Genomic DNA, 26,131 nt, shown 5'->3' with positions numbered 1-26,131 from the left:
AAGTGAAACAAGAGTCAAATATATATTGATTTACTAAAGCTTCCATAACAAAGTACCTCAAACTGGATGGTTTAAGCAACAAAAATTTATTCTCTCACAATTCTGGAGGCAAGAAGTTTTAACATCAAGGTTTCAGTAGGATTGGTTTATTCTACAACATTTTCCCATAGCTTGCAGATGGATATCCTTTCTTGGTATTCATATGATCTTCCCTCTATATTTGTGTGGGTCTGTATTTCCTCTTCTTAAGAGGATACTAACTACACTGGGTTGGGGTCTACCATAATAACCTCCATTTAACTTTATTGCCACTTTAAAGACGTTAGTTCCAAATACAGTCACATTCTAAAGGACTGGGAGTTAGGAACTCAACATATTAATTGGGATGAAGAGGTCGTGATTCAGCCCCCAAGAGTCAAATAATCCACCCAGGATCACACAACTGGTATATGGGAAAGCTTGAACTTAAGGATTGACTTTCTAGCCTTTGCTATCTTTCCATTTAGCAAATCAGTGATTTATGAATAAACACAATCTTCATGTGAATTTACAGTAGCCAGTTGTTCTGTTTTTTTCAAAATAAGTGACAATAGTTGCTCTTTAAAATATATGAATTGAATTTTCTACTCCCCTAGAGGAATTATATCTCCCATATATCAGTTTTTACAAAATAATACACAGGCAGTATGCTGAAGAGCCACTTTGGTTGGAGATGTGAATCAGTACATTCTGTGTGAAATTAATAACTTTGGTTTTCATTTGTTTAAGTTGAATGCAATTTTCAGAAGATGGTAGCTGAATTATGTTTACCTACTTTGTAATTCTCTGTATGATTCAAACATTCAGAACAACAAACACCAACAAAATATCCTAACTTTGAAAGATTACGAATATAGCACAAATATAATTATGTATCATTGTAGCAAAACATTCTTGATCATCTTCTTAAGATAAATATTCAAAACATTAAATGACAGTAAAGGGTAACTAAAAACTACCAGGCTACAACACTCAGTAATAAATTTTTGTATTTCAAGAGCATGAGAAGAAGATCACCATTAAACAGGGTCGAGAGGGGGGAGGGAAAGAGAGCGAGAAGGGAAATTGTATGGTAAAGGAAGAAGACCCTCATTGTTATACAAAATTACATATAAGAGGAAGTGAGGGGAAATGGGAAACAAACAAGAGAGAGAAATGAATTACAGTAGATATGTTAGAGAGAGAAGATGGGAAGAGAGGGGAGGGGAGGAGAGGGGGATAGTAGAGGATAGGAAGGGCAGCAGAATACAACAGACACTAGTATGGCAATATGTAAAAAAGTGGATGTGGAACCGATGTGAATCTGCAATATGTATATGGGGTAAAAATGGGAGTTCATAATCTGCTTGAATTAAATGTATGAAATATGATATGTCAAGAGCTTTGTAATGTTTTGAACAACTAATAAAAAATAGAAGTAAAAAAAAGAAATATAAGTATGTTCTATAAAACATTGCTTTATTGAGTTTTCTTTTTTAATTTTCTTTCCTACAATATCCTGTTAGTTTATTTTTAAGGCTTTTCTCACATCCCTGAGTTAATAAAGCATCTCTGAAATAACTAAATATTCAAGATCAGCAATATTGTTTCTATTTGCATGTCACTGTCTTATTTCCAGGATTTATTTGGGAGAAAATAATTATTTAGTGTCTTTGTCTGATGCAACAGAATAGAACTTTACAAGAACCTCTGTTGCACACACATTCTATGGGTTTTGAAAAGTAGAAAGGTTAAACAGCAAAGAGGAAGGTCAAGCCATCAAAGAGAAAGTCCATATTTTATGAAATTACTTGATCTACTTATCACTTTCCTTGAGGTCTGATAGACATTCTGGTATTAAATTAACTCCTTCAACTAGATTTATATGCTCTAGACATGTTTATTTGACCTACTCTTGGAGATCATTTTTATATAAGGCCTTCATTGTTTAACAATCTGATGACTCCTAAAGGTCTTAAGTAATGATGAAGAGCAGAAATAAATATGAAACATTACACATGCAGGGATGAGTTAAACTCATGTGTGGAGCTGGGGTTTTCCAGGAATGGTGATAATGTTTCAAAAGGTTTCACTTGTTGCTTTATAACTGCTGAATCTCATAGTTTTCTAGGTTTACCCGAGAGGTATATCATCTGTACTTCACCCCAGACACATAGTTCTGTAGGTTTTCCTTTTTGGCATATTAGATTTGTCTTATTACATTTTTTAGTCTGCAGCCAAGCTCAGTAGAAATACCAGGTGTTTCAAAGTAGATAGCAAAATAAAATTCTAATGAAATTAGACTTTAGAATAATAGATATAAAAGCTTTACAAACAGAACACAGTGAATAGATGTTAAACTGAGTATAGACAATTTTTCCTAATATAGCCTATCAGTCAAATCTAGAACGCCTCCTGAAGAATACCTAATAAGGTGTTGCATCTCTCCCTGTATCTTATTAACTATTTGCCTTATTCATTGACTATATTAAAGGTTTCTCAAGTTTTGTTGGATAATATATTTTTGCAGTCTTCTTTTTTTTATTTATGTTTTATTTGAGGATGGACCCGATTTTATTGATTGATTGATTGATTGATTGATTGATTTTGAGAGAGAGAGAGAATTTTTTAATATTTATTTTTTTATTTTTTGGTAGACACAACATCTTTATTTTATTTTATGTGGTGCTGAGGATCAAACCCAGTGCCCCGCGCATGCCAGGCAAGCACGTTACCGCTTGAGCCACATCCCCAGCCCCTATTTTATTTATTTTTATGTGGTGCTGAGGATAAACCCAGGGCCTTGCCCGTGCAATGTGAGCACTCTACCAATGAGCCATAACCCCAGCTCTCTTGCAGTCTTCTTGAGTGGTGTTAAACAGTTTTACCTAAAAATATAAAAAGGTCAATATTCTTGTCTGAGAAATGGGTGAGACCTCCATATCATCCCCTAAGCCACTGACTTTAATAATCAAGGCTTTGGCTGATATAAAAATTTACTTTTATATAGTCCTTCCCTCCCATTGTGCCCTCCATAAAAGTGATAAATTTCAGCTTAAAATTATACTTCTATTCATATAGTCTCTATTTTTCTGACATCACATATCCAAGCTACCTTTTTAGAGACCACATCCAGAGAGTGAGCCTTTAAAAGATCTAATTTGTTTTACAGTTCTCAAACTATCTTAGTAAAAGCAAAATTATATGTGTGTATATGGTGGTAGGGAATTGCTACATGGATAAAAGCTCATTTTCTAAGGTGTATTTAAGGGGTATAGCCAAGTTAGAAGCTTTAAAGGTAAGTGAAATAATATTTCCAATTTTTCAAATACATACTTCTTACAATATAAAAGGTGATGATTTGAAATGTTTTGAGTACATGAGATTAGTAGTTTCAACAATATACTTGTCTAGATATAATTTAGGTCAGAGCACTCCATGCCATACACTAATATGAAGGAGTATGAAATACTGAAGGGGCTCTCCAAAATCTCAATTTCAGGATATGCTTAAGCAAGGGATCATTACCCCAATTTTTTTAATTAGACAGGATATGATATTCATGATACAGGTTGAGTATACTTCATTCAAAATAATTGGAACAAGATGTGTTTCAGAATTTGGAGTTCAACTGACTTGGAAATATTTGCATGTTGAGATTCCCTAATCCAAAATACTGAAGTGCTCCGAAATCCAAACCTTTTCAAATGACATGTCAGAACACTGGATATCTGGATAGGAACTATCAGCCTGCACTAAAGTTATATTGATAAGCCAGCTAATCAGGTACTGCCTAAAATGTTCATTTTCTTTGTGTTCTTTGAACACATCATGTTCTTTTCTGTCTTAGAACCTTTACAAGTATGCAGTTCCCAATCTCAGAGTATGCCTCATCACCACCACCCCAGCCCACAGGGCACATGTACATACACACACACACACACACACACACACACACACACACACACACCCTCTTTGCCTAATTCCTATTCATCCTTCAGTTTTCAATTTAAATTGCACTCCTCAGAAAGGACTTGCTCACCATAATAATATAATATAAATCAACTCTTGTTTTATTATTCTTTCTCATATACTTTTTCCTTCATATAATTTCATAAAATGTGTTCTCACATATAAACACGTACATCTATATTTTAATATCCACTTTCTGCAATGTACTATATGGATATTAACACATTGATGCATATGTTTACTTCTCTATATACCACTAATACATACATGGTCTGAAACTTACAATCCTTTTAAAATAATTTGTTGAATATATCAATTCATAGATGACCTGTTTTAGTTCACATTTTAGCACCTAAAATTCAGGATACTTGCCATGGAATGGTGGAAGTATCATTTTATGAAACAATGACCAAGGGACTATGGTCATTTAAGGTACTGCTAACTAATTCTCAAACATAAAAAATACAGGCTACTACTTTGAAAAAGTTTTCCCCTAAATATAGATGTATTTAGGAAACTAACTAAATACTAATTACACAGGTTACCAATGCTGAAATAAAAGAGTCAAGAAAACTGTCTTGGAGGGGCCAGGGTTGTGGATCAGCGGTACAGCGCTTACCTAGCATGGGTGAGGCACTGGGTTCAATCATTGGCACCACATAAAATAAAAAATAAAATAAAGGTATTTTTTAAAAATGTCTTGGAGCCCTCCTCTTAAAATTTCACCAGTTTTGCTTTGTTTGCTTCTGAATCCCTAGAACTCAGAACAGTGCATACCACTGTTTGAGTAAGATCTCAAAAAATACTTGTTGAATTAATAAATATATTATAGAAAAGTGATTTAGCTTAACAAGTAGCTTCTCTGCTCTACATATTCTCACCTTTCCTCTTTGCTTCCAAGAAAGAATCTCCTGATAATATATTTTCTATAATCTATTTGTTTTCTTCATCCTACTTTCCATTACTTCCCAAATAATTTTACCATTAATTGATCATTTACTATGTGAAAAAAAGTTTATATTCATTAGCCCTAATCCTGAAGAAAATAATGTGTTGTAGGCATTATTACCTCCACTTTACAGATGAGGCACTACATTCAAGAGTGGTTTAACAACCTGTCCATAATTATAGATTATCTATCCAAGCCAGATATCAAATACAGATCTGTTTTCCTCAAAAGCCCATATAACTTTGCTCTTTCATGCTCTCTGCCTTAATTCTCTTTTATTTTTATTTTTTATTAGTTACACATGACAGTACAATGATCTTGACATATTATACATTTGAATCAAATGGGGTATAATTTCTCATTTTTCTTAGTGTACATGTTGTAGAGTCACATTGGTCATGCAGTCACATATATACATACAACAATACTAGTGTCTATTTTATTCTGCTGTCCTTCCTATCCCGGCTTTCCCTCCCCTCCCATCACTTCTTTCTACCCAATCTAACATGATACACTTCTTTTTTTTTCTCCTCACAACATCATACATGTTTTTTGTATAACGATGAGGGTCTCCTTCCATCTTCCGTGCAATTCCCCTTCTCCCTCCCTTTCCCTCCCACCTCTCTTCCCTATTTAGTGGTAATCTTCTTCTCATGCTCTTCCTCCCTATCCCATTTTGAGTCACCCCCCTTATATCAGAGAAGACATTCGGCATTTGTTTTTTAGGGATTGGCTAACTTCACTTAGCATAATCTGCTCTAATGACATCTATTTCTCTGAAAATGCCATGATCTTGTTATTTTTTAGTGCTGAGTAATATTCCATTGTGTATAAATGCCACCTTTTTTTATCCATTCATCTATTGAAGGGCATCTATCTCAGTTCCACAGTCTAGCTATTGTGAATTATGCTGCTATAAACATTGATGTGGCTGTGTCCCTGTAGTATGCTCTTTTTAGGTCTTTTGGGTAGTCAAAGAAAGGGAATAGCTGGGTCAAATGGTGGTTCCATTCCCAGATTTCCAAGGAATCTCCATACTGCTTTCCAAATTGGCTACACCAATTTGCAGTACCACCAGCAATGTATGAGTGTACCTTTTCCCCATATCCTTGCCAGCACTTGTTCTTAACTCTCTTTTAACTGATCCCTGAAGTTACAGAAGAGTATTCATCATAAAAACACTGAAGATGTTTCCATTGTTTGCCAAATGTTTAGTACAGAGCATTGTTAAATAATTGTTATAATATTATTATAATATATGGAATAGATTTATCCCCAACAAATAAAATTTTCTTTTTATTTAATAGCCCCTCAAAATATATTTCTTGCTTTAACACATTGATTCTAGTATTTAGTCACTATCAGCGAACCTTTCACATCTTAACTTTCATACTAATATTTAAAGCTAGTTTTCTTGAAAATGCTTATTTCCCCAATAAAATATGAGAACGGACTACTGTTTTTCAGGTTAATAAATTTTGAGATTACAGGACAGATGATTAAGCATCTTTCAACATTCTCTTCTAAAAATAAACCAATGATCTTTAAAATTTTTCTTTGCAATTCCTCAGAAATGTATTGATATTATAAACCATATATATATATATATATATATATATATATATATATATATATATATATATATATAGTTATATGTTTTGGGGTGTACTGAGTATTGAATTCAGGGGCACTTGACCACTGGGCTACATCCCTAGCCCTATTTTGTATTTTATTTAAAGACAGGATCTCAATGAGTTGCTTAAAGCCTCATCATTGCTGAGGCTGGCTTTGTACTCACAATCTTCCTGCTTCAGCCTCCGGAGCTGCTCATATTACAGGTGTGTACCACAGCACCCGGGTACATATACGTTTTAAGACTGTAAGTTCTCAATAATGTTACCTTTGTATTTTAAACACCTCTATTAATAAAAGTCCACATGTAATATGCTTAAAAATAAAAAAGAGGGCTGGGGATGCGCGCTCGCCTGGCATGCGTGCGGCCCGGGTTCGATCCTCAGCACCACATACCAACAAAGATGTTGTGTCCGCCGAGAACTAAAAAATAAATATTAAAAAAATTCTCTCTCTCTCTCTCTCTCTCTCTCTCTCTCTCTCTCTCCTCTCTCACTCTCTCTTTAAAAAAAAATAAAAAGAAGCTTATAAAATAAAAACAAGCATAAAGAAAAGTTTCAGTGAAGAAAAGTTTATTCTATGGCTGCTTGTGTAAGATCAAGGAGTTATGTGACTCAGTAAAAGATACTTTTCTTACTTTGTATTTTCTAATCTACAAAGTAGTGGTGGGAAAATAATAGTAAAAGGCTTTTAAGTTCATTTGAGCTTTAAAATACATAAATCTCTAATTCATAACTTAAATATTCACAATATTTTTTCACCATGGTTTGAAAATCACAAAATACATAATTAGAATATGCAGTCTTCAGCAGAACATATGCCATAATGCTTTTATAAATGTCTCTAAGAAGTTGTCATTCATTTCACAGTGAATAGATTATAATAAGATGAGAAAGAAAATGTTTTTGTGTTAGTACAGTTTACTGCTTTAATCACACTGTTTAAGAAAACAACAATAACTATCTCATAGTCATCAAAGGATTAGGTTGCAGTGTTGCTTAAATTCAAATCATCTGTTTCCATTTAAACACATTGTGTAGCCTCCCTACCTCTAACAAGGCATAATTTAGGGCACCAAGCCTCTAATAAACCTATTACCCAGCTCTCTGTCCCTCAATTATTCACTCCAGTGGCAGACAATTTCATTAACCCCCTCCTGTGTAATAATTTGTTCTGCCACATGTTCAAGAAAAATTATTTTCTAGATGCAAAATTATGTGACCACAGTAAACAACAAGTGTTTTCTGAAATTCACCAAGGATATAAACTATGACACCTGACCTATTTGAGCTAATTTTAAAATAATGAGAGTTTCTTTTTGCCCATTTGCTTGAGAAGTTTAGAATTTTAGATTTCCATTAAAATGTAGTGGTATTTAAGGACTTGGCACATCAGTGCATCTCATGACATTTGCATTTCACAAATAGATCTGATAACACTGTATTGAAGATAATGAGAAATTCATTTGGAGTACAGTGCAGAATCCAAACATCCAGTACCTTAGTCTCTGCATTACTGATTTTATCTGAAGGATTCAGCAGTTCTCTCTATAATTGGGTTGTGTCCTTACCAACTGAAGAGTTTAACTGCCTCCACAGGGTTGAAAACAATTACTAAGGGCTTTTCGGTGTTGGTAGGCATTGGAGGGAAAATTACCCAGTGATTTGGGGCTTAGTGAAGATAGACCAAACACAGGTACTCTGTGGGACAGCTGTCACCCACAGAAGAATGTCCTTGTAATCTTAGCTAACAACTATAGGGGCTATCATGGGATTTTTTTTCCAGCTGCATAATCACTAAATGGGACATATAGACAGATATATTTACAAAGGTGAGATTCTGGCTGTTTCCTTTTCAAAATAAGCCAAATCATAAAAATCGTCAAAGAAGTTTTATCAGTGTGTTGAGATCATCTGAAGCTTTGGACATTTAAGCCTCTGAACAATATATTCATACAATTCTTTCATTAATTCATTCAATTAGATACCTCTTACAAAAAGATACCATGAAGGGTGCTGGGGCACAACAATGAGTAAAGATTACATACTTTCTTCCATAAATTGCATAAAATGTAGTAAGGAGACAGACATCTGAATAGATTTAAGGTAGTGTATGCCAATAGAGATGGGGAAAACGTACGGAAGTACTTGGGCAAGCATCCAACCCAGCCTGGATGTGGTTCATAAAGATTTCCTGAGAGATGATAATTTGACCTAAATCTTAAAAAAACATTAGTAGCTTGCCAATCTATAGATTGAGAAAGTAGTACATTCTAAGCACACTAATAGCACGTGCAAAGCTCAGGGATAACAAGAACAACGGATTGAGGGTGATACGCACAAGGCCATAGAGCCATAGAAAATAACTTTTAAGAAATAAATCGTTGAACTTAGCTTTTTTTTTTCTTCTTAACTGCCATTTCCCCTGAAAAATCAAATGAAGAACAATGCTAGCTGAAGAGTCTGGGTAATTAAAATTTTAACACAATAACAATGAACAGCAAGGAAGACAGAGGAGTGAATATAACTTCAGTATAAGAAACAATGACTGAGATTTTATTTTTAAGAACTTACAACTGACGGAGGAGCTAGGCTGGAGAGCAATGGCCCTGATTCAGGGTTTTGCATGTGTGTGTGTGTGTGTGTGTGTGTGTGCGCGCGCGCACACACACATGTTTTTACTGTAATTTGCACCATGGGTCTTATCAGTGATCTGAATTCACCATGGTGATAATTAAAGTGTACTGATTAAACCCAAAACCTCTCTCTCTCCCGCTCTCTCTATTCCCTCTCTTCCTCCTCCTCCTCCTCTCTTCACACTTTTTTCTCTCTCCCTCTTATTTTTTCATGTTCCAAAAAAATGTTATAAGGTAAAATTATCAGTTTACCAAACGCATCCAAACTCAATAAAACATCATAAATTGAAAACAAGAGACAGCCAGACATGATGGCACATGCCTGTGTAACTCCAGCATCTTGGGAGGCTGAGGCAGGAGGATCAAATGTTCAATGCCAGCGTCTGCAAAAGTGAGGTGCTAAGCTACCCAGTGAGACCCTATCTCTAAATAAAATACAAAATAGGGCTGGGATGTGGCTCAGTGGTTGGATATCCCTGAATTTAATCCCGGTACCAGTCCCCCAGGGGACAAAAAGAGATAATATGAGATAGTAAGGAGAAATAAAAGCAATAAAGAGAAAAAGAAGGAAGAGCTTCAAGCTACCAGATAAAAAGCATCCCACCATGTCTGATGTGATAAGAAAAGGTAGGCCACAATATTGTCTTTAAGACTTCTGTAATGCACATGAGAAAGCATACATAGTTATATTATTCTACTTGGCAAGGACAAACCATTGTTCCATAGAAGTACTGCTTGTCCTATCCTAGATATTGTACACAGTTTATTAAAAGTTCTTCAGAACTGTGGACAAATATACAAACTATCTTAAATTTCCACTGAATTTATTACCATCTTAAACTTCTTTCAAAGTGTTCTAAGTAGGTGATCCTTTCTTTTCATGGTGTGGATCCAGTTTTACTTTATTTACTTCCAAGAATTTGGTGAATTTCTATGAGGCCTTTAAGAAAGAAAAAAAAATGGTTATCATTACTGCAGAATTATATTCCAGTAGCAACATATGCACATGCTTTTATGCTTTGGAATACTTCCTCCAAGATAACTTATCTCTCACATTACCTAGCAACTATCAGCCTGCTGCACAGTAACTCAATATTTAGTATGTGCGATTATATTGTAGAACAAAAAAGGATTAAATATACTCATGTGGTATTTGTACTTTATCAAGTACTTTTCCCATACAATGGAAAGAATTTTAAGTTAATGAATAAAAAAGATGTTTGGTCAAGCACTTCTGTTTTTGGCTTAAACTGGTAAGTGGCACTTCATCAGTACATCAGTAGCAGGTATCAAATTTGTTAATTCCTATGAAAGTGAAGAGAAATGGCTAGATTGTACAGAATAAAGTTATATCTATATAGTGCAGAAGCACTTTTTCATTGCAACAATCACAGTGTTTTATAAGCATACTATCTCCACTCAAGACAGAGTAATTTATAAAATCAAAATTATTACCCCCAATTTTTCCCTCTTCTTTGAGGTTTCTATTTGAAGAAGATATTTTGATTCAAAAGTTAAAAGATATCTACCAAACTACTTCCAACCTCCCACAGGGCAGGCTTTAGGCAACAATCTAACTGTCACAAATAGATATTTTATATTAAAATAAGTGTATTTCAATTCTCAACTTTGTTCTGTGCTTCCTGTGGAGAGAAGGCCATATGGTCAGTGAGTCTTCAATCCTAAATCTTTACCTGTGAAAATGAACCTTAGCTAATTAAGAAGGACACAACATGAATCATAAACGGAAACAGTCATTTATGCCCTAAGCTTTAAAACCAGTTATAGCCCTATGTGTCAGGGACATAGTAGTGTCTTTGTAGCAAGCATTTGAAAGACAAGTTATGAGGAAAATATAAGAACAGGCACATTGATGGCTGAAATAACCCCAAGAAGGCTGAATGTGCTTCATTTGGAAGAGCCCACAAGGAATATTTTCATCCACTGCTTATATAAATTTCCTCACTAGATAGCATAGTTGCAATATTCTGAATATACCTATTTACTATATTTTAATATAGAAAACAACTTCTAAATAGCCTTTTGAACAACTGATATATTTCTGTGTCTAAAGAATATTAAATATGAAATTTTAAAGGCAACTTTTTCCTATATAGCAAACAGAAGTTACAATGAATAAAGACAAGCAGCAATCAAATCCAAAATCATAATTCTCAAACAAATCCTTTGATAGATGTTCAAGGTGATGGGTACATTTCTTGTTCAGAATATTAACTATTTATTACTAGTCTGGAAAAGACCATTAATTATATGGTGGGATTATCTAAGATTTTTTTTCTTCCATGATCTACTAAAAGTTCCATATCCTTTCTGGTAGCAAGTTACATATTTAGGGATGCAATACTTTTAGTGAACTATTGCCAAGATGTAACCTACCTTTTATTCCTATGACACTACCTAAATTCAAACAGAACTAAGAGGTCCCTGAATTTACATCTATTGTAAGCACCTGAACACCTTGAGGAAGTTAGCAGAATGTACCTGGATGACTACTATTTCCTCTGTTGATTCTACATAATAAGAATTTCAAATACTTCTCTTAAACTAGAATTTCTAGCCCTGACATGAATTACAGATACACTCTCTATTTTCTAAACAGATGAATAAATTTCCCACTGTGAGTTGCAACCTTTTGACTTACATTAACAACACTGAGACTGGCTGGCATTAAGTAAACCTGGATACTTGTCTTGTTTCAGTATCATGTTGAAAGCAACCAGCTTGTCTAGGGAAAAAGGTAGGCAGCAGATGGGCTTTTCAGAAAACTCATGATCATTTCTTTCATGAGGATTCCCCTTGGGACAAAGGATAAAAAGTAATCCAGAAGAAAGCAAGAGTTGTAGTGAAATAAAACTTCCTATTTCCAGTTAGAATGAGTATATCGTTTCTGAAATTGATGCATTGCCAACGAAGTCTCTGCAGGTACTAGGCTTAGCAATGAATCATGTAATGTGGATATTGATTTAGACTCTGATAATTAAATCCAACTTGCTTTCCCCAGTAGACACATCTTTTTTTTTTCTTTTTTTTTACTCTGAAGGTAATCTCTGCTGTGATAGATCGGGATTTAGGCCTCTAGGCAGTAAAAGGGCTCTCTAGACCTAATAACTTATCTAAGTAGTTGCTTATATTTCTTATAATTTTAGACTTACCTCCTTTTTTCAAAACTCATGAAAGTGGACTCTGGTCTAGCTGAATGAGTGACCTCTTCCACCTCATCTAACTCCTTTTCCCATGAACAGCTGGGCAATTTCTTTACAAGGCCACTAGGAGGCGGCTCATGCATAACAAAGTCTCCACTGAACTTTATTTATTTATTTTTATTGATTTAAAAAATAAATAAATGACAGCGGAATGCATTACAATTCTTATTACAGGTATACAGCACAGTTTTTTTATATATATCTGGTTGTATATAAAGTATTTATTTATTTATTTTTAATTTTAAAATTCACATATCCACATTTTTTATTTTTTAATTTTTTTGCAGTTTTTTTTTATATATGACAGCAGAATGCATTACAATTCTATTACACATATAGAGCACAATTTTCATATCTCTGGTTGTATACACAGTATATTCACACCAATTTGTGCCTTCATACATGTACTTTGAATAATAATGATCATCACATTCCACCATTATTAATAACCCATGTCCCCTCCCTTCCCTTCCAACTCCTCTGCGCTATTTAGTTTGTCTATTCCTCCCATGTTTCCACTCCCTATCCCACTATGAATCAGCCTCCTTATATCGAAGAAAACATTCGGCAATTGGTTTGGGGGGATTGGCTAACTTCACCTAGCATTGTCTTCTCTAACTCCATCCATTTACCTGCAAATGCCAAGATTTTATTCTCTCTTATTCCTGAGTAATAGTCCATTGTGTATATATGACACTTTTTTTATCTATTCATCCACTGAAGGGCATCTAGGTTGGCTCCACAGTTTAGCTATTGTGAATTGTGCTGCTATAAACATTGATGTGGTTTTTCTACTGAGCTTTAGAACAGCTCAAATAGCTTGGGAATTGTCTCAGATGTCTTGAGGAAGTACTCTTTACAGAACTGCCCAAGGCTCTCTGGAACCACACTAAAGCTTTAAAGCAAGTCTTTAAAATACGAAAGTCTTTAACTGACACTGTCCTAAACTTCCTTTTGACGACCCCAAGATAGGGCTCCTTCTTCCACTTCTTCCTGAAGTAGCTTTGAATTAAGGCAATATAGGGTATATAATCCCTACCTGGTAGGGAACCAACTCATAGAACCATGAATCTAACAACCCTACAGTAGTTTTGCACAATTTGCCCTGCAGCTTTAAGGAATGAAAAATGTGTCTAGGATAAGGTTTGTTGGCACCAGATCACATAAATTTAAGTGTTTATGTAAGATCATGCAAGAGGGGGGTTACCATATGTATAGAATAAATGACACTATCACCACCCATTCGTGTAAGTCAAAACCCTAGAAAGCAAGCTTAACAATTTGTACAATCCATAGCCACATCGCATCGTCAATTCCCATTGATTTTACCTTTCAAATAAATCTTAATTCTGTCTACTTCTTCTACTTCTCTCTGTTTCCCCTTCCAACACCCTAGTCAGAATAACATTATAAGACTATAAGACAGATTCTTCTTGAATCCACAGTTGTCCATTAGAATCTGTTCCCCACATGGCAACAAGAGTGTTATTTTAGAAATATAAACACTTTAATAGCTTCCAGTTGCTTTTAGGATAAAGACCAAAATCCTTAATCTGGCTTACGGAGACCTTGTATAACCCTGCTTGGCACAAAAGATTAAAGCCCTTATTCTCCCCATAGTTCTCTGCACACCATCCACACAGTGCTTCTGATAGGTTTTGTACTCTCAATGCTCCTCTATGTCTTAAGGCTTTTGCATGTACTGTAATTTCCAACTAGATTGCACTCTGCACCTGTCCTCTGCTTCACTTACTTAATTTCTACTCATCCTTCAAATTTCATCTGCAATGCCAAATATTCAGGGAAGTCTATCTGTAACTCCCTCACCCCACAACTACAAGAAAAGATCATGTCCCCTTGGTATGTATTATAACTACTCCTGGTGTTTTTCCTTGTTGTCAGCTCTGTTTGTAATTATATGTTTATGTAATTATTTAGATTGATGTCTACCTCTCTCACTAAACACAGGGAATGAGCTAGATTTATTCATCATTTTGTGTCCAAAGACCCATAGTAATTATTCAATGGGGATCTATAAATGGATGAACAGAAAAATAAATGAATGAGCAATGAATACAGATATCCAAAAGTGGCCCACAGATGTTGTGTGATCACTGATTTATGAATGAGTAATCTTCTAAATATATGGGTGTTATATACAAACTTCCAATAAGTTCACCAGGAGGCACCGATTTTTAAAACAAAGACAGAATGAAATCAAATATTATTGTTATTGTTATTATTATTATTAAAAATGAAAGCTGAGAAGAAATAAGTTTGTCATATCTAGGGTATTAAAAGGGACCAGGAAAAATGTTTTTTGTATGGAAAATAAAACACAAGTAATATAGGTTCACATTTTGGAAAGTTTTAAGTGTTATTTAGAGAGAGCCTAACCTACTGACATCCAAATGCCAGGTATGAGCATGTAAGGAAGTCACCAAATACAACTATGAATTTTACTGGAAATAGCAGATGGGGCTAGTTGGTCTGAATGGCTGAACAAATTGTTATTTGCATATACTAGAATACTTTTGAGCAATAAAAATTGACCAATTACTGAAACCAAAAAGCATCTGATGAAATTCAAAACCCTTTCCTGGTAAAAACACAATACAAAGTAGAAATAAATGGAAATTACCTCAATATAATAAAGACCATCTATGGAATTCCCATGGGTAACATCATACTCGATGGTAAAAGAATTAAAGCATTTTTCTAAGATCAGAAATAAGACAAGGATGCCTTCTACTCAACAAAGTACTGGAAGTTCTATTCAGACCAATTAGGCAATAAAAAGAAATAAGTCATCCATCCATATTAGAAAAGGATATATACCACAGAGTAGATAACTGGATCAAATAGTGGTTCCATTTCTAGTTTTTCAAATCAGCATACTACAGTGACATAGCCACATCAATGTTTATAGCAGCACAATTCACAATAGCTAAGGTATTGAACCAACCTAGGCACCCTTCAACAGATAAATGAATAAAGAAAATGTGTATAAAATGTGTATATATACACAATGGAATATTACTTAGCCATAAAGAAGAATGAAAGTATGACATTTGCCAGTAAATGGATATAAGTAGAGACTAACATGTTAAGTGAAATAAGCCAGTCCCAAAAACACCATAGGCTGAATGTTTTTGCTGATATGTGGAAGCTAAATCACAATAAAGTGGGGTGAGGGGAGAGAAGAGAAATTCAGTGGATTAGACAAAGGTTAATGAAAAGAAGGGAGGGTAATAGGAATAAGAAAGAGAGTAGAATAAATGTGACATAAATTTCCTATGTACACTTATGAAAATACCTAAATGAATTGTACTATCATTTATAGTCATAAGAACATGGTCCTAATAGAATAAGATATATTCCATACTTGTATAATTTTATCAAAATGAAATCTACTGTCATGTATAACTAAGAAAATCAATAAAATAATAAAAATTTAGAAAAAGAAAGTTATAATTAACTTTGTTCACAGATGGAATGATCTTATATATAGAAATCCCTAAGAATTCCACACACAAAAATGTATATTAAATTAATAAAAGAATTCACAAAGTTGCAGGAAAAAACCAACAAACAAACTCACTTGCATTTGTGCGCATTGATAACAAAAAACTGTAATAGAAAACTAAGAAAATAGTTCTATTTATAGTAGCATGAAAAAATAATAATCTACTTGCAGGGTGCAGAGATACCTGCTATAATCTCAGTGGCTCAGTAGGCTGAGGCAGGAGGATCATGAGTTCAACGCCAGCCTCAGCAACAGTGAGGTACAAAGCAACTCAATGAAACACTGTCTCTAAGTAAAATATAAAATAGGGCTGAGGATGTGGCTCACTGGTCAACTGCCCCTGAGTTCAATCCTTGGTATCCCAAAATCATCATCATCATCATCATCATCATCATCATCATCATCATTTACTTAAAAATAAGCTTAATCAAAGAGGCAAATGACTAATACACTGAAAGCTATAAGGATCCTTAATTGCTGAAGAAATTAAAGAAGTCACAAATAAATGACAAGTTATTTGTGTTCATTGATTGGAAGACTTAATGTTGCTGTGATGTCACTATTTCCCAAAGCAATCTACAGAGATTCAACACACTTCATATCAAAATACCAATAGCAATTTCTTCCAAAATATAAAAATTCACCCTAAAATTCATGTGAAAACCCAAAGGATCCCTAAAAGAAAAAAAATAAGAAAAAGAACAGAATTTGGAGGTCTCACCCTTTTTGATTTCAAAATTTATCATAAACTGATAGTAATCAAAACAGAGTAATAATGGCATAAATACAGACATATAAACCAAAAGAATAGGGAACCCCACAATAAATTCTTATGCATATGGTCAAATGATATTTTATAAGGGTACTATGACTATTCAATGGGGAAAGTCTCTTCAAATAATGGTAATCTATATCCACATGCAGAAGAATGAAATTAGATTCTTACCTTAAACAATAGGGGAAAAAATCCTTAATTCCAAATAGATCCAAGATCTATAAAACTTCTAGAAGAAATCATATTAGAAAAGCTTTACAACACTGAATTTGGAGACTGTTTCTTGGATATGACATAAAAGTACTGTTGTTAATCAGCTTTCTATTACTTTAACAAATAACTGAGATAATCAACTTATGAAGAGAAAAGGGTTATTTTGACTCTTCTTTTTTTTTTTAGAGAGAGAGAATTTTAATATTTATTTTTAGTTTTTCGGCAGCACAACATCTTTGCTGGTATGTGGTGCTGAAGATCGAACCCGGGCCTCATGCGTGCCAGGCGAGAACACTACCGCTTTAGCCACATCCCCAGCCCCCTGGCTCTTTATTTTGTTGGTTTCAATCCAGAATAGTTTAGCCTTTTTGTTTTAGGCCTGTGGTAAGGCAGTATATCATGGCAACAGCATATAGTAGAGAGAAAAAAAAAAACCTCATCTGATGTCCAGGGTGTGAAAAAGAGAAAGAGGAAAGGGTTGGGGTGTCACTATCTCTTTCAGTGCTGTGTCCCTGATTACTTGAACATTTTCCACTTGACCCTATCAAAGTTTCCACTGCTTCCCAAGAGTACTGAGCTGGAGATCAGGGTTAATATAGAAGTCTTTGGGAGATACTCAAGATGAAACAATGGAAGCACAGAAAACAAACAAATAAATAAATAAAAACAGATAACTGGGAATAAAATAAACTAAAATCTTCTGTGAAAAAAAGACATAATAAACAGAAGCAGCCTATTAAATAGGAGAAAATATTTGCAAACCACATGCTAAAATTTGTGTCTCTCAACATTTATGTGTTACAAACTTAATACTCAATGCAACAGTACTAAGAGCTTTACAATTTTTAATGCTATTTTCATGAGAATAGATTAATAATTGTGGGAGTGCATTCTTGATATAAGGATGTACTCAGTCCCCCACTACCTTGTACTGTCCTTTTACCTTCCTTTGGGAGGTGATGCAACAAAAAGTCTCTCACAAAATGCAGGACTCAAGATGGTAAGTCTCTAGAATTGTCAGAAATAAATTTCTGGTCTTTATAAACTACGCAGTCTTGGGTATTCTGGTATAACAGCACAAAAAAGATTAGAAGTTAATATACAGAATATTTTAAAAATTCCTACAACTTAAAAAAACACAAATTGTCTGTTTTTAAAGTGGACTTGAATAAACATTTTTCCCAACAAGATATGTACAATGGCCAAAAAGAAAATGAAAAGATGCTTTTGACATCACTAATCACCAGGTAAATGCAGATCAAAATCCCAATAAAATATCACCTCTTACCTAATAGGATGAATCCTAACAACCAGAAAAAGGAAAATAATAGATGTTGGCAAAGATGTGGAGAAACTGGAACCATTGTGCATTGTTGGTGGCAATATAAAATGTTATAGCCACTATGGAAAACTACATGTAGCACATGTAGTTTTGGAACTTCCATAAAATTAAGCAGTCCTACATTCAGGTATATATGATCTGGAGATCATGGAACCTAGGGCCTCCCACATACAATATTTGGACATCCATGTTAATAGCAGTCCTAGTTATAATGGCCAAAAGATATAAGCAATTCAAGTATCTATCAACTGATGAATGAATAAATAAATGGTGGTATATACATGCAGTAGGAATATTATATTATTGTATGATTCAGCCTTAAAAAAAAGAAGAAAAATCTCACAGGGTTGAACCTTGAAGATATTATGCAAAGTAAAATTAGTCAGTCACAAATATTGTATGATTCCACATATGTGAGTTTTCCAAATTAATCCAATTTATAGAAACAAAGTAAAATAGTGATTTCTCAGGGGTAAAAGTAGAAGAAAATGGAGCGTTATTAAATAAGTTCTGGATATCCACAGCATGGCAATGTGAATGTACTTAAAACAACCAAACTGTAAATTTAAGAATGGTTAAGATGTTAAATGGTTTATATATTTTACAATTAAAAACTGAACAGACTAATTATACATTAAGCCACTTGGTTGAATCTCAAAAACCAAGGCTCTATCTCAAAAACATTACTCTGAATGAAAGAAGTTTTATATAAGAGACTCATCTACTCTAAATTGAAAAAAATGACAGGGTTTAGAACACACTAGCACGAAACATGACATTTTGGTATACTAAGTATTTTTTGTTTGTTTCTTTTTTTGTTTGTTGGACTTAGAAAATTACTAGGCTGTGTTGTACAAACCATAAATTTTATCTCCTTTTGTTTTTCTAGTGCTAGAATTGAACTCAGGGCATCACGTATACTAGAACTCCACCAAGCTACATCCCGGCCTGAAATTCACCTATTTTAAGTGTAGAGTTAGATGATTTTTAACAAATACATACAATGCAGTTTTAGAACTAAAATCTAGTTTTAGAACATGTCCATTGCCCTACAAATTTTTAAATTTCTTTTATCCCTTATTTCTTTGTTTGAGATCAGGGGATCATCGAACCCAGGGCCTCCTGCATGCAGTCAAGTGCTCTACAACTGAGCTACAATGCCATTCCCTATCATTTACTTTTTATGATTTTTATTTGTATACTATAATTACATATAATAGTGGGATTTGTTATGATATATATTTTACATACACTTAATGTAATTTTATCAATCCCATTCCCTGGTATCTCTCTTAACCCTCCCTCTTCCCTATCCATGATACCCTTTCACTACTGTAGTGGTCTGCCTTCAATTATTATTTTTTTTAATTAGTTCATTATAGTCATATAAAAGTGGAATTTATCATGGCATATTCATACATGAACATACCATAATTTGGTGAATTTTGTTCCTTGGTATTTTAAGGTGATAAAAATTGAAATACATGCAAAAGTAAGGTTTCTCTGATCTTCTCCTACTCACATTCTCCTGAAAACAGGCCAATGAACGTAGCATTCCCCTTGCTTCCTTTCCCCTGGAGTGAGTTACAAGATCCTTATTCCAGAGAGTTCCAGCCTATATCTGAGGAAATTAATGGAGACCAGAGATGGACAAGAATATGAACAGAGTCCTTTCTAGTTTTCTCCACAATCTATTTCCATTCCATCAAACCCTTTTGTTCTCCAAATATACAATTATATAATTATATAATATAATATACTTTATATTATAAAATCTATAAAATTACAGATTTTCCTATTCCTTTGGGTCTTCACTTCTAATGGCTCTCATGTCATGTAAAACTTGTTTGAGTAAGTTTTTTTTTTCACTCCTGTGACTAAAAGTCCCAAAAAGAACAATTGTAGAGGAGGAAAAATTTATTTGAGAGCTCAAAGTTTCAGGGGTCTTAGTCCATGCAGCTGGCTCCATTCCTCAGGGCTCAAAGTGAGGCAGAACATCATGGCAGAAGAGTGTGGTGGAGGGAAGCAGCTCACATGATGATCAGAAACCAGAGAGAGAGACTCCATTCGCCAGATACCAAATATGTACCCCAAAGGCATGCCCCCAATGCCCACTTCCTCCAGCCACAACCTACTCACCTTCAGTTACCATTCATTTAACCTTGTCAAGAGATTAATCCGCTCATTGAGTTAAGGCTCTCATAATCTTTTCTTCTCTAAACCTTCTTGCATTGTCTCATACAGGAGTTTTGGGGTGGTACCTCTCATCCAAACCATAACATTTATTATATAAATTTCTATGTTTTTCTCTTGTTAATCTTCTGTTGTTGTTATAGGAGTCTCAAACACAAACCTTATGATGGATTACAAAAATATTTTACTTTTATTCTCGTACAAAAATAAAAAGCATATTTAGGATTAGGGGATAAAGGGTTAGGGTTATAGAAAAGAAATGACTGGAAAGAAACTTAGATAAATGTAGGTCATTGTAACATTCTAGATATTGAGAGTGATTGGTTTATATAGATATTATATTTTGTCAAAATTCCTCTCAGGCACTATACTTCAGATGTGTGTATTTCACTACACAAATTTTTATCTCATAAGAGAGAACATAAAAATATTAAACTTTAATAAATTATACACATTATGTGGAGAAGGGTGTACTGATTGCTGCAGTTTACTATAATATAGAAGATTTTGTGGATGAACAGTTGAATGAAAAGATGTTCAAATATGATAAAGAAAAAACAGAAAAAATTAATAGTAGGGTATAAGAGGCCAGTGTGTAGATACTCATGTATAATGCTTTGATTTTTTTCTCTATGCTTGAAATATTTGTTAATGAAATATTGAAAAAATGGTGACCATACACTGAGGGCTAACTATTGGCACCTTATACAGACCTTAAACACAGTACTTATCAAATGTTATGACTTTTAGTTATTTTACCTTACTAATTCTTCCACTCTACTAGAAGTCCTTTGAGGAATGACAATGTGTCTGTGGAGAGCAGGCTGTTTTCTACTCTGAGTTACTCCATGATATATAGAACAGCCGTTCTCAGGCTATGCATAAACTGTTACTCCATTCTATAAAGCAGTCATTTGCCATAAACTACTGCTTTTTGAGTTTAAGGGCTGAGGTGGAATGACTATACACCTTGTTTGTACAAGTTCACAACCACAATCTGCCTGGCACAACCATAAGATGTAAAATGATAAATAAATTAATCATGCTAGTAAGAATCACTACCTGTAAACTTATAAAATTAATCAGAAGTACATGGATGCATGAGTATATCAAACTCATATCAGACAAACCAAGCTCACAAGCTTATCGAACACAGCAGACCACCAATAAAGTAACCCCCTGACTAGAGATCCATTAACAGAGAGAACTCCGAGACTGGAGGAAACACAACCTTGACCCGAACACTTGGTCACTTGTCACAAATCTTGCCCAGGAAAATCACCACAGTGAAGAACCTCTGAAGCCCCAATCTCTGTTCTCAGGCTTTAGCAGAATGCAGTTTCTCCTGCCTGTGATGACCACAGAAGTCCCACTCCAAGCTCATATCTCAAGGTGACACTCCATGCTGACAGTGTAAAATTTCCATGGTCTGGATCATGCTCTAGAATAAGTTTCTGTGCTTTGATAGCTCTGCACCCTGAACAAGTTCTTCAGCTGGTTTATAATGTTATCTGACCACTTACAATCTGCATTCCTATCTGCTCTCCATCTTTGCTCTCAGTTCAGCCTCCTGAACTCCTGTGACTGCCTTAACTCTTTCTTAACCTTCCTGTGACATATTTATATTTATATGTATGATATATAGAATATATATTTTTGTGTAAAGTGTTATGTGTGACCTAAGTGTAACGACAGATATTAGACATTAAGATTGGAATAAAAAAAAAAAAAAAAACCTGTTTGCCAGGCTAATGACTACCAGGTGATCCACAAGTATTCAGTGAACTGCCATTGCTGAAAATGATGTAGTCTGTGAATTTATTGCTATTCAATAAACTGTCATAGTACAAATACACACATATGTTTTGTCAATGTTACTGACATAGCAGATTCACTGCAGTGTCTTCTTTCTGTATTCCTGTTGTCAAACACACTATCACATAGTAGATATTTTTCAATTGTTTAAATAAGTAAATCCTCAAGAGAAGTGATCAGTACTCTAACATGCATCCATTCAATGGAGAAACATTACCTTGGTTCCTATAGCTGTCATTCTATGAATGTTTACTACATGCCAAACACCATGTTGCATACTTTATGCACATTACCTCACTTAAGGTTTAAAACAAGTTATATTTTATAAGTTATTACTTATATTTTAAGAGTAAAATGACTTGTACCCTGGAAGTTATATAATTTACCCAAGATCACACAGCCAATAAGTGGTGGGATTCGAATTTTACTGATAAGTAAATTCAATCCATATTCAGAGCCACTTTAAATACCATAATATTGTTAGGCAGTAATTTATGTTTTCTGCTTTCTTAGTGCACTGTGCTTGGCATTGGAGAAGCCAAGATAAATAAAATGTAAAATAAAATAAACTGACTCATGAACAAAAAGGAGATACACAACACACAACACATAAAACCTTTCTTTAGCGCCTGGGGGCGTAGCTCAGTGGTAAAGAACTAGCCTAGTATGCATGAGTCCCTGGGTTCTATCCCTAGCACTGCCAAGAATATACAAATAAACCTTTCTTGAAAGCTTAAGGGTTGTGTATAGGAAGGAATGAATCAGGTGTTCCCTCCACCTCCTATTACACCACACACACACACACATACACACACATACATACCACGTGCACTTCCCAACTAACTGCTTTCATCAGCCAAGAAAATCAAAGAAAAAACAGCCTTTTTCCCTCTAGCTGTTCTGGAGCACTTGGGGGCAGGAACTTGAGTGCATTCTTTTGTAAATGATTGCTTTGCCTCAGGAGAGAGATTAATTGGTTTCCATGGTCAGCTACCTTCTTAGAGAAATATCTGTCAAAAGCTGAGAATAGGGAAAGCAAAACCCTGTGTGTGTGTCTTTTTTTAAGTAGTATTGAGTATTTTGGATGAAAAATTCTGTGCACATATGTGGCAAACTTCTTATTCAGCTTATCCTCCAAAAAAAAAAAAAAAAGGATTTCAAAATTGGAATCCTGGCTGTTACATTTTAAAATATCTAAAGGTATAGTATTCTCTGATTATATTAACTTGTATCTTATGATAAATTATAATAGCTAAAATTCATTGAGCATTGACTATGGGCCAGGACATATACTATAGGTTTACATGATTCGGTAATGTAATATTCACAACTTTATAAAAAAGGCTCTATTATTATTAATCCTATTTAACAAAAGAAAATGTGTGATGTTAAGTAAATGAACTTCCCTAATATTACAGGGGAAGTGGTTGAATCCACAGTCTACCCAGTTCTGAATGACTGCAGAGTCCATGTGTTTAATTTTTCTACAATAAAAGAAACTGATGCTGGGCACAGTGGATGGATTCCTGTAATCCTATGGACTCAGGAAGCTGAGAGATGAGGACCACAAGTTCAAAGCCAGCCTGGCTCTGCAACTTAGCAAGGCACTAAGCAACTCAGTGAGACCCTGTCTCTAAATGAAATACAAAAACAGGCTGTGGATGTGGCTCAGTGGTTGAGTGCCCCTGGGTTCGATACCCAATACCGAAAAGAAGAAACTGATTCGCTCCCATCCTACAATAGAGAAGAAAGCAGAGTTATACTAATAGAACATTCAATAATAACAAGCAGAACAGGAGAAAACACTTCAAAATCATATTTCTGATAATGTACTTTTATCCATGATATTTAAGAATTCTTATAATTCAAAAATAAAATGGCAAGTAATTCAAGTAAAAAATTATCTTAGTAGCTAAATAACTATGTCTTCAAAAAATTGTGAATTTTTTTTTGAGGATATTGTGAATGGAGTGTTTTTCCTCATTTCCGTTTCAGAAGTTTTGTCGCTGATATACAGAAATGCCTTTGATTTATGCGTGTTGATTTTATATCCTGCCACTTTGCTGAATTCATTTATTAGTTCTAGTAGTTTTTTTGTAGACCCTTTTGGGTCTGCTAGGTATAGAATCATGTCATCCACAAATAGTGATAATTTAAGTTCTTCTTTTCCTATTTTTATGCCTTTAATTCCTTTTGTCTAATTGCTCTGGCCAGTGTTTTGAGAATTATATTGAATAGAAGTGGTGATAGAGGGCATCCCTGTCTTGTTCCAGATTTTGGAGGGAATTCCTCCAGTTTTTCTCCATTTAGAATGATGCTAGCCTGAGGCTTAGCATAGATAGCTTTTACAATGTTGAGGTAAGTTCCTGTTATCCCTAGTTTTTCTAGTGTTTTGAACATAAAGGGATGCTGTACTTTGTTGAATGCTTTTTCTGTGTCTATCGAGATGATCATATGGTTCTTATCTTTAAGTCTGTTGATGTGTGAATAACATTTATTGATTTCTGTACATTGAACCATCCTTGCATCCCAGGGATGAATCCTACTTGATCATGGTGCACAATTTTTTTGATGTGCCTTTGTATCCGATTCGCCAGAATTTTATTAAGGATTTTTGCATCTAGGTTCATCAGAGATATTGGTCTATAGTTTTCTTTCTTTGAGGTGTCTTTGTCTGGTTTCGGAATCAGGGTGATGTTGGTCTCATAGAATGAATTTGGCAGAGCTCCCTCTTTTTCTATTTCCTGAAATAACTTGAAAAGCATTGGTATTAATTCTTCTTTAAAGGTTTTGTAAAACTCCGTGAAAGATTTATACAATGAAAACTACAGAACCCTAAAAAGAGAAGTAGAAGAAGATCTTAGAAGATGGAAAAATATACCCTGTTCATGGATAAGCAGAACTAACATCATCAAAATGGCGATATTACCAAAAGCTCTCTATAGGTTTAATGCAATGCCAACCAAAATCCCAACAGTATTTCTTGTAGAAATAGATAAAGCAATCATGAAATTCATATGGAAAAATAAAAGACCCAGAATAGCAAAAGCAATTCTAAGCAGGAAGTGTGAATCAGGCGGTATAGCGATACCAGATTTCAAACTATATTACAGAGCAATAGTAACAAAAACAGCATGGTACTGGTACCAAAACAGGCGGGTGGACCAATGGTACAGAATAAAGGACACAGAGACTAATCCTCAAAGCTACAACTATCTTATATTTGATAAAGGAGCTAAAAGCATGCAATGGAGGAAGGATAGCATGTTCAACAAATGGTGTTGGGAAAACTGGAAATCCATATGCAACAAAATGAAACTGAATCCCCTCCTCTCGCCATGCACAAAAGTTAACTCAAAATGGATCAAGGAGCTAGATATCAAATCAGAGACTCTGTGTCTGATAGAAGAAAAAGTTGAATCCGATCTACATATTGTGGGGTCAGGCTCCAAATTCCTTAATAGCACACCCATAGCACAAGAGTTAATAACAAGAATCAACAAATGGGACTTATTTAAACTGAAATGTTTTTTCTCAGCAAGAGAAACAATAAGAGAGGTAAATAGGGAGCCTACATCATGGGAACAAATTTTTACTCCTCACACTTCAGATAGAGCCCTAATATCCAGAGTATACAAAGAACTCAAAAAAATTAGACAATAAATAACAAATAACCCAATAAACAAATGGGCCAAGGACCTGAACAGACACTTCTCAGAGGAGGACATACAATCAATCAAGAAGTACATGAAAAAATGCTCACTATCTCTAGCAGTCAGAGAAATGCAAATCAAAACCACCCTAAGATACCATCTCACTCCAGTAAGATTGGCAGCC

Source organism: Spermophilus citellus (genome assembly GCF_964194105.1).
Source record: "Spermophilus citellus genome assembly, chromosome: X".
Taxonomy (NCBI): domain Eukaryota; kingdom Metazoa; phylum Chordata; class Mammalia; order Rodentia; family Sciuridae; genus Spermophilus; species Spermophilus citellus.
This window is presented reverse-complemented; position numbering follows the sequence as displayed.